This window comes from Onychomys torridus, chromosome 2 (genome assembly GCF_903995425.1).
Source record: "Onychomys torridus chromosome 2, mOncTor1.1, whole genome shotgun sequence".
Lineage (NCBI taxonomy): Eukaryota > Metazoa > Chordata > Mammalia > Rodentia > Cricetidae > Onychomys > Onychomys torridus.
In genome coordinates this window covers 40,122,588-40,133,287 of record NC_050444.1, presented here as the reverse complement: position 1 = coordinate 40,133,287, position 10,700 = coordinate 40,122,588, and the positions used below count along the sequence as shown (strand labels likewise).

The window sequence follows — 10,700 nt, the reverse complement described above, 5'->3', positions numbered from 1 at the left end:
GCTGGGTCAGAGTTCTTAGAAATAATTCCATTATTGGGAGAAACAACAATACCTTATGATGAAATTGATCAGGTTTAAGCCATCTCTCCTTCATCCAGACATTCAAAAAGTCCAGGGCCCCTCTAGGGCACTTGAGGATAAAGCAAGGTGTGAAGGAAGGGAAGAAAGAAAAAAAAAAAAAAAACAGGTTCTAACCAATCTCCAGTTCAGGGGCGCTTTCAGACACCCCCTTTTCAGACACAGAGGATAACAGGCCACTGGTGTCACACAGCCAGGCGTTGCCCGTGGGTCACACTGCTGGTGGTCGGAGCTTCTAAACAACTGTTAGCTTAGCAGGAAATCCTACAAGTATTTCAGAAGCAAGACACCACTGCCAGGAAAGCCACTCCTGCCTGTCTGTTGCCCCCACCAGCTCAACTCAGCAGCTTTCACCCAGCCTCAGACCAAGCACTCACTCCTCTCTGAACTGTTCTGAGGCCTCCCACCCCCAGGCTTGGTCATGGTTTCCTGGCCCTTTTGTACTTGCATTATAACATCTGATCACACGTGGTGGTAACCTTATCTTTATCTCAGGGTGTGGTTCAAAGTTTAAAAAACAAAACAAAACAAAAAACACCACCAAAAAACAAAAAACCAACTTTGTACTGTCATAGTGGGCTCCCAACAAGCCATTACTGAGTAACTGAAAAGAAGCTCTTGCTGAAATACAATGCCCTAGCCAGGAGGAACTAGGCCATCCTGGGCAAGAACACCAGTGCTCCAGAGAGCTTCAGAATCAGCTGCCAAAGAGAGGGGTAAGAGAAAAGACGAAGTAGCAACAGCCTCTCCCCTGTTTTTTGTTTTGTTTTGTTTTTTGTTTTGGTGGTGTATGTGGGGGGACTTAAGGTTTCTTTCCAGTGGCTTAGGCTGGCCTGCCTTCAACTCCAGATCTCCAAACTGCTGGGATTACAGGCACCGGCCACCACGCCCAACTAGCAACAGCCTTTTGAAATACTGATAGGTTTTTCCCTCCATATTCATGTTTTATCGCGCCCACACACATTACCATGCTGCTTATGGCTAATTAGACACGGAGAGGTCATATTGTCACAAAGGTTATTTGAAATCTAGGGGGTCTCAGAATAGCCATTCATTAAAAAGCACGTGCACAAGCACTCTGGCTGTGGTGGCCCACGCCTTTAACACCTGTGGAAGAGACAGGCGTATCTCCGTGGGTTCAAAGCCAAGCCCGGTCTACAGAGCGCGTTCTGGGACAGCCAAGACTACGCAGAGAAACCCTGTCTTGGGAAAAAAACAAAACAAAACAAAACAAAACAAAAACCAAACCAAACCAAACCAAACCAACCAACCAACCAACCAGACCAAAGTGCACCAATTAGGCCGACTTTGAGGTGGGGGGCACGGACGGCAGGAAAGTAAACTCTTCATTCCCTCTGAGCAGCCCCGCATTCCTACTTCTCCAGAACAGACATCCGGGATGGGAGGCCGGAAACACAGATCGGCCTGGCCAACGCAGGTCCCCACCGAGCGCGCGTGGGATGAGAAGGGGCTCGACACAGGCTAGGTGAGGCTAAAGACCCAGCTCCTTCCAGCGGGCACACACTTTCGACTACACACGGAATGTGGGTCTCCCTACACCCTTACGGGGCGAAGTTTCCCAACAAAAGTAACCGCGCCAAGGAGCCCTGAAGACACAAAGCACCATTCACACAAAGCACCACGCCCCTTACTGTGCTCCGCGCGTGCGCACAGAGACCCGGAAAGGTAGCCGGCGCCGCTCGCGGGGGAGGCAGACACGCCTTCGGCCCGCCCTCCTGAGCCCGCCCCCAGGCCGCAGCGAGCCGCTCACTGGTCAGCCTGGGCCCGGCCAGGGGCGGGGATTGGCTGATTGGCATAAGGTCCCGGGACGGCCAATCTGGAAGGCTGAGTCGTCCGGGAAGGTGCAGGCTGCGGCGCCGCGGAGGTGAGTGGGGGTCGGGGACGGGGAAAAGCGGTTGGCGAGGGCGGCGGGGAATGGCTGCCACCCTGAGCTGGACGGCGGCGTGCGGGTTAGGGCGGAGACCGGAGCGCGGCGCGGGAAGACGGCGAGCGGGAGGGAGGCCGCCGGAGCCCGGAGCGGAGGGCAGCCTGCCGCCTCACCCGCGCCGGGCTCGCTGAGCTCCGCGGGCCGCCGGCCTGGCTCCCATCCCCCCGCCGTCGGTGCAGCCTCGGGCGCCGGCCGCCAGGCGGGGATCTCCGCGGTGCTCGTCCTCGCTGGGTCCAGGCTGGGGGCGCGGAGCGCGGCGACCCAGGACGTTCAACCTGCTCCACCTGGCCCCACGTTCCTGCCAGTGACGGCTCGCCGCCCTGCACTCCCCTCCTAAGCGTGCGCAGTTTGCGAAGTAGACCGATCAGCAGTCAGACTAAACAGACTTTCCCCTCCGATGGTTTGTTTTGGGACTGGTCTGATGTAACCCATTCTGGCCTTCACCTAGCGATATAGTTGAAGATGGCCTGGAAGTTCTGATCCCCCTCCCTCCACCTCCCAAGTGCAAAGTTTAAGGCTTGCTTCACCACTCTCAGGGGGAAAAGGGGGGATATTTCACGACACTTGGAAATTTAGCACTGGCTTTCTTTTTTTTTTTTTTTTTTGAGACAGGGTTGTGTCTTTTACTCCAGCCTGGGGTGGAATGCACTATGTAGATTAGGGAGGCTGAGCTGCCTACAACTCTTAGGTCACCCTCCTGCCTCAGCCACCACTCCCAACTCCATAAATAACCTTTTATTGGAATCCAGTCACATTTATTTTCATAGTGTGTGACTGCTTCTACATTACAATGATATAGTCACGGAGGTTGTGACAGACTTAAAAGAATTACTATCTAGTTACAAGAAAAGTTTGACAGTTCTGGCTGCTCCCCATCCCCCTCTCTCCATTTGAGCCAAAGTCTCACTAGGAAGACCTTGCTGGCTTACAGGTTGATACATAGACCAGAATAGTCTTGAACTTACAGAGACTCCTTGCTTGTTTCTCTAGTGCTAGGATTATAGATGCAAGATCTTGCTGTGTATTCCAGGCTAGCCATTTGTTGCCCAGTCTGGCCTCAAACACTTTATTTTTCCAAGTACAGGGATTATAGGCAGGTGCCACAATATGTGGCTGACTTTGGGCTTCTTTATTTTATCTCTAGACAGGGTTTCTCTGTGTAGCCCTTGCTGTCCTGGAACTCCCCCTGTAGATCAGGCTGGCCTCGAACTCACTGAGCCTCTGCCTCCTGAGGGATGAGATTACAGGTGTGCATCACCACCGCCCATCTGCTTCCTAGTTTGCAAGCACTTTACAGAAATAGTCAAACTTTGTTGTATATAATTGTAAATAGATTTCTTCTACCTTCTTTTTCAAAATAATTTTTAATTTTTTATTGCATTTGTGTGTGGGTGTGTGGTCAGTAGACAACATATGGGTTTTCTCTGACCATGTAGTTAGTCTCAGGGATCAAACTCAGGTCATCATGCTTGGCAGCAGGCTCCTTTACCCGCTGAGCTGTCACTGACATTACACCCACCCTTGAAAGCAGAATGGCTAGTAAAATAGCCTGAAGTCAGTCAGCAGGGAGTACGCTCTTACTGTTGTTTAGGAACCAGACTCTGCCATCTTGCAAGTAGGTCCTTCATTTATGAAACTTCAGTTATTAGCAGTCACACTGAAAGCCATTGTCACCAAGTAAATGTACAAATATTTGTAATCATTTAACAGTAGTTTATGGAACTGCATTTGACTAGCATAAGCTAGCTGTTAAAGTATAAAAGATAGACCGGGCGGCGGTGGCGCACGCCTTTAATCCCAGCACTGGGAGGCAGAGGCAGGCAGATCTCTGTGAGTTTGAGGACAGCCTGGTCTACAGAGCCAGATCCAGATCAAACACCAAAACTACATGGAGAAACCCTGTCTCGAAAAACAAAAAAACAAATTGTGTGTGTGTGTGTGTGTGTGTGTGTGTGTGTGTGTGTGTGTATGAAGACAGCAAGAAAATTAAGTTAAGCTAGGAAAATACATTTGTTTTTTGTTTTTGAATTTTCAAAAGAATCAAACCTTTATTAAGGACAATGAGAATATTTTATGGCTGCAATGGGTTTTACAGGACTTTCAGTTAAATTCTGAAGAAGAGTAAAACAGAAGCTGACAAGGGAAATTAGTGCTCTGAGTCCTCCAGTGGGCATGGATCTGAGTCTTGTGTCTGGGCTCCCAAATTCATAGATGTAAGGATTATGTCCTTAATTACATCACCAGCCTGCAACGGCATCCCAGCCTAAATAGTGGGCGTGCCCCTCTGTACCCCCTCTGTCCATATGGCCTCTAGGAAATACATTTGTAATAAGTTGTAAATAAATATCAATATAGCTAGAATTCTTAAACTTAAAAAAGAGTCTTTCTTTGTAGCTCTGGTTGGCTTGGACCTCACTGTGTAGATCAAATTGAGCTTTGAACTCATGGACGATTGTCCTTTCCAAATGCTTGGATTGTAAGAACTCATTCTGTAGACCAGGTTGGGCTTAAACTCAGATCCATCTGCGTTAGCTTCCTGAGTGTTGGGATTAAAAGTGTGTGCCACCACCCCGTTAAAGACAGGGCTGCCCTGCTTGGCTATGTAGACTAGGCTGGCCTCAAACTCAGATCTTTGTGCTTCTAATCCTGATAGCTGGGATTAAAGGTGCATGCCACCATACCCAGCAACCCACAGCTATATATTTGTTTTAAAGATTTATTTATTATGTATATAGTGTTTTGCCTGCACTCCAGAGGAGGGCACCAAATCTCATTATAGATGGTTGTGAGCTACCATGTAGTTGCTGGGAATTGAACTCAAGACCTCTGGAAGAGCAGCCAGTGCTCTTAACCCCTGAGCCATCTCTCCAGCCCCTTCTAGTTTTTTGGGTTTTTTTTTTTGTTTGTTTGTTTGTTTGTTTGTTTTTTTATTTATTTTTTTATTTTTTAAAACCTTTGCATATAAATCTAATCCCAGCATTGGATAATGGAGGCAGGTGGATCTCTGTGAGTTCCAGGCTAGCCAGGACTATATAGTAAGACTCTATCTTTCGTTGTTGTTGTTGTTGTTGTTGTTTTTTTCAAAACAGGGTTTTGTGTAACAGCCCTGGCTGTCCTGAAACTCTCTTGGTAGACCAGGCTGGCCTGAAACTCAGAGCACAGAGATCTGCCTACCTCTACCTCTCAAGGACTGAAGGAGTGCTTAATCACGCCCAGAGTAAGGCTCTGTCTTAAAAAGCTTAAGTTTTATGTTAGTTTTTAAATGAGCTTACCATAGTAAATACTAATTTAATATATAATGGGAGTTGAAGCAGCCTGGGTTACAGAATGAGACCCTGTCTCAAGAGGAAGAGGAGGATGAAAAAACAAACCAGAAAATGAATTATTCTATTTGAAGTTACCAACAATATAGAAGTTAATGAATGCAAGAACAAGTAAAAGGGGAGGGGTCTCATGACTTGCTCTGAGATGTCTTCAGTGTTACCTTTCCCTCTGTAGACATCAAGAATCTTTTGCACCACTGTTTCTTTGTGGATCTGTGGTATGTGCAGATGTGTGTGTAGCTGAAATTTTTCTCTGGTCCCACCCAGTCCCCCTGCTGCTCTGACTGCAGCCCCATGGTCCCAATAAACACACAGAGGCTTATATTACTTATAAACTGTTTGGCCAATAGCTCAGGCTTATTACTGACTAGCTCTTACACTTAAATTAACCCCTAATTCTTATCTATGTTTAGCCACGTGGTTGGTGCCTTTTCCCAGTTCTACTTTGTTGTCTTGCTTCTCATGGTGGCAGCTGGCAGCGTTTTGTCTGTTCTCTTTTCTTCTCCCTCTCTCTCCAGTTAGAATGTTCTGCCTAACCTTATTCTGCCTCCCCATTGGCCAAACAGCTTTATATCAACCAATCAGAGCAACATTTTCACAGCATACAGAGAGACATTCCTCATCATGTATGTGGAGGCCAATGAGAGCAGCACGTGCCTTCCTCTATTACCCTCCCCCCTTTTTTTGTTTTGTTTTCTTGAGACAGGGTTTCTCTGTATAGTTTTGGTTCCTGTCCTGGATCTAACTCTGTAGATCAGGCTGGCCTTGAACTCACAGAGATCCACCTGGCTCTGCCTCCCGAGTGCTGGGATTAAAGGCGAGCACCACTGCCACCCAGCTCTATTTTTTAAGACAGAGTCTCTTACTGAATCTGAATGGAAACTCAGGATTTCAGCTGGACTAGTTAGGTGACCTACAAGTTACTAGCCTATATACCATCATTTCAAAGTTTCTAAGATAAAGCCTCTTTAGCTCTACATATGTATTCATACACAACTTAGGAAATAATCTGCAGCCTGTTCTTTTGGGGAGGAGGTTTGAGATAGGGTTTCTTTGTGTAGCCTTGGCTGTCCTGGAATCAAGAGAGGTCGCCTCTGCCTCCCCAGTGCTGGGAATAAAGGTGTGTGCCACCACTACTACCCAGCATCTGCAGCCTGTTTTAATGATATTTCTTTTAGCCTTGTGAAAAAGCTGGGCTTGGTGGCATGCACTTATAATCTCAGAGGATTCTGGGGGCTCACAGGCCCTCCAGCCTAGCTAGTTGATTATTCCAGACCAATGGGAGACCTATGGTGTGGGATGGGAACTATACTTTTCTATGGGCGTAAGGAGAAATAATTTAGAATGTCGTTTATACTATAGGATTATGTAGGATTATGCTGGTTTAATTAAAGTGGCAGTTGTTGGTTCTCCAAGATCTGTGACTTCACAGCCCCAGGTAGTTGGCAAGTTTTCCGGTGCCATTCTTGATTTCCCTCTTGTTGAGTGGGCCTTAAGTCCAATAAGAGAGCTGTTGGGGACAGACAGGTAATCACTATTGTACCCTTAGGGTCACTGTGCCATCCTGGTCACTGTTCTGGTTCATAGCTGGGTAGGATTGTGGGTTGTTTTTCCTCCTTAGGAAGCTTGCATATGGAGCCTCTTGGTACCCTGAAAGCTAGTCTCCAGGGAGGAAGCTTTCCTGCCAGGGAAGAGCACATCAGTTGATTGAGTATCCAGTACTAAATGGGCAGCCCTAAAACCGTATACATGCAAGTAACACACAGACTGGAGCAGATTGTATTTATATTTTTGGAATCTGTGGTATTAGTCAGGGTTCTCTAGAGGAACAGAACTGATCCTCTAGATCCCAGTAGTCCAGCAATGGCTGTCTGCTGACAGGAAGGTCAAGGACCTGAAGGTTGTTCAGTCCACGAGACTGGATGTGTCTCAGTAGCCCCAGTCTGATGCTGGAGTCCTAGAGAGGTACCAGTCTTTGGTCTGCATTGGAATCCCAAAATCCCAAGTGGATTCTAATACCAGTGAAGGAATGTCTCAGCAACAGGACAGATGAACTTACCAGTGAGAGTGAGGGCAAGCAGGCAAAAAAGCAGTTTCCTCCTGCTGCACCCTTTGTGGACTGCAGTTCCCTCCTGCTGCACCCTATGTGGACTGCAGTTTCCTGCTGCACCCTATGTGGACTGCGACCATAAGGTATAGCCTAGATTTTGGATGAGTCTTCCCATCTCAAATGAACCAACTAAGAAAAATCCCTTACAGGTGTTCCAGCTGCTTAGGTTCTAGTCCATTCCAGATGTGCTTAGGTTGACAAGATTAGCTATCGCACATGCATACTTAAATTTATATACACGCGCGTGTGCGTGTGCGTGTGCGTGTACACATATATGCATCAGTGCTGGGTGTGGTGGGGGAAGCAAGCTGGATGGCTCTTGAAGTACAATTCCCAAAGTTGTCCTCTGATCTACACACATACACACACACACACACACACACACACACACACACACACACACGAAATGCTATTTGCTTGTTTGGTTTTTTGTTTTTCCTTAGACAGTTTTTCTCTGTGTAGTCCTGGCTGTTCTGGAACTCGCTTTGTAGACAAGGCTGGCCTCAATAGAATTCTGAGATCTGCCTGCCTCTGCCGTGCTGGGATTAAAGGCATGCGCCACCACCACCACCTGGCTGATTGGAACAGGTTTTAAGTGTTCTCAAATTAGATCTTTTTAAAAACAGTTTTGAATTATGAAACATATTAGCTACTTTTTCACTGCTGTGACTAAATACTTGTTAAGGAGGAGAAGGGAAGAACGCTTTTGAGGGCACATTCTTTTCTGGTGGGGCAGGCCTGGTAGCAGGGTCTCCTTGCAGCTTTGGGAGCCTATAGCAACAGGTTACTGACATTCCAGAGGATCAGACAGCAGAAAAGTCATTCTGCTAATGGTGTTATTTGATCTAGGACTCCAGCACTTGGGAAGGGGTACCAATGTACCAAGCAGGCCTTACTCCCTCAGTTAATTATTTCTGGAAACATCCTTCCCAGACACACCCAAAGGTGTGCCTTAATGATACCAGTCAGGTTGACAGTGGAAATTAGCCATTACATGAAGTATGTGTAACTCTATCACAAAACATTCATGTAATAGTCACCCAAATTAAGAGAAGAAAGTTGTATGCATATCAGAATACACCCCAATAACCCTTTCCCAACTATTAATTACCCACATGGATCTAGAGGTAACTGCCATAACTCCTAGTGTTTTCCTTATGAGTCCCTTGTTACCTGTGGGGTATATGCTGATGTCCTTTTTAAGATTCTGTTCCTGATAGCACTGATTTACTCCTCTGTTTTCTTGAAGAATCTCTTCAGAGCACTATATTCTTACACTTTCTAGTCTCACAGAGAACCGGCCTGTTCATTCTTAGTCACTTTTGTTTTATAAAGGTCTCTATATATGGCCCATGCTGGCTGTGAACTCACAATTCTCCTGTCTCCACCTCTAAAGTACAGGAGTTAAAAGAATTTGCCTTCATGCCTGGCTAAAGAGCCAACTCTTGACTTTACTTTCCTGTCTTGATAGGTCTCTGATGGTTTCAGGGACATGATTTTGTTTTCCTTTTTTTCCAGCTAATTTACTTGTCCTATGTGAGAGGAAAGTTTGCTTGAATATTACTCATAGAAGCAAAAGTCTGTGTGTGTGTGTGTGTGTGTGTGTGTGTGTGTGTGTGTGTGTATACTTATATACAATCTGTTTTTGAGGCTTGGTCTCCCTGTGTAGTTCAAGCTGGTCTTGAACTCTTTTTTTTCCTTTAAAAACTTGTATTACATTTTAATTAATGTGTGTGCATGTTTGTAGATGGGTGTGTGGCACATGGTGGAGGTCGGAGGACAAGTTGCAGGAGTCAGTGTTTTCCTCTCACTGTGTGGGTCCTGGGAATCCTGCATGGTCTTTAGGCATGACAGCAGGCAGGCAACTTTACCTCTTGGTCATCTTGTTGCCATTTCTTTGAACTCTGATCCCCTGCCTCAGACTTCTACATACTGGGGTTAGAGGAACATCACCATATTTGACTTGACAGCCACTTAACACTTGAGCAGCTATTACACACTGCCCCAAAAGCTGAGATATAGTGTCTTTCCAAGTGAATGAGAAAAGCAATTTGGGCATATTGTTTTAATGTGCTAATGCACAGAGAAATATAGGCACAGGAGGGTCTTCATTCCGGTTGATCAAGAAAGACTTCTTAGAGGAGGCATAGCTTAGCTGAGACAAAGAATTAGTAAGACCTAAATTAGTGTAGGAGACAGTAGGGAGGTAGAACACTGACTGTAGGTTGAGCATTGAAGAGAGTATATTGGATTTCTGGAGTTACCTTTATGACTCTATCAAAGCATACACTATGAATGATGAAGAGGACAACAGAGAACTGACCAGCTCATAATAAATTAGGATAGCAGTGCATGGAAAGGAAGGAATAATATCCAATTATTTACAGTTGTGAGGTTTCTAGTAATAGTGAAGACAATGAGACGGTATCTCGTGAAGACAACTTGATTGATACAGAAAATGAAAGCAAAAAGGAATAACTGGCGATACAGATGTGCTTTTCTCAAGTTTAGGAGGTTGGGAGGGAAGTTTGGAAGATGTGTTTGGATTTTCTTTTAAATGCAGAGGGGACTAGGAAGTAGTGAGGGTGGAGAGGGAACCGATGCCGTGCAGGGCATGTTTGGTGGTGGAAGACCCTGCAGTGACACTAGAGGAGACCTGAGCATCTGCTGAGGGTACAGTAAAGGCACAAATGCAAATAAATATGTGGCAGGGCACTATGAGATTTGTACTCAGATGATGTGTCAGTCTGTTGCTTTATCTGCTGAGAAATGGAGGAAGATCCATTTAAGTAATAGTCCGTTTTCTGTGCTCTTACCAGAATGTCCAAGAAAGATAGTTGGTTTCTTTTTGTTTTTGTTTTTAATTAACGGCACTGTTTGGCTCTTTTGGAGACTAGGAAGTGCAGTACCTCGGCACCTGTTTCTGGAAAGGCACACCGTCCAGTGAGGAAAGGTGAACAGCATGGGAGGGAAGTTGGGGAGGCGACATACACACAAGGTGTTGAACTGGTTTTTCTAGCCAGAAACCAACCACATCACACGCCCTCCCTGCCTACCCATCATCATGGGCTGATACCCCATCTGGATAGCTCCTTGGGTATCAAGTTTTTGGTTTTTGTTTTGTTTGAGGCTGGGTCTTGATACACAGCCTCCACTAGCTTTTAACTCAGGATAGCTGATTTTGGCATTGAATTCAGTGCAGTCCTGTGCAGCCTCTAGGAGGACTAGGATTTTATTACTA

At 46.1% G+C, this 10,700-nt stretch overlaps 1 protein-coding gene across 1 annotated transcript in view; it reads left to right on the top strand.

The window, feature by feature from the left end:
* The first annotated feature begins 1,903 nt into the window (after positions 1-1,903).
* Positions 1,904-10,700, top strand: part of Mtfr1 (mitochondrial fission regulator 1) — a 33,435-nt gene continuing 24,638 nt past the window's right edge. The window contains exon 1 of the mRNA XM_036179806.1: positions 1,904-1,963. The gene's annotated coding sequence lies outside the window, so the exon portion shown is untranslated. The remainder of the gene's footprint in view (positions 1,964-10,700) is intronic.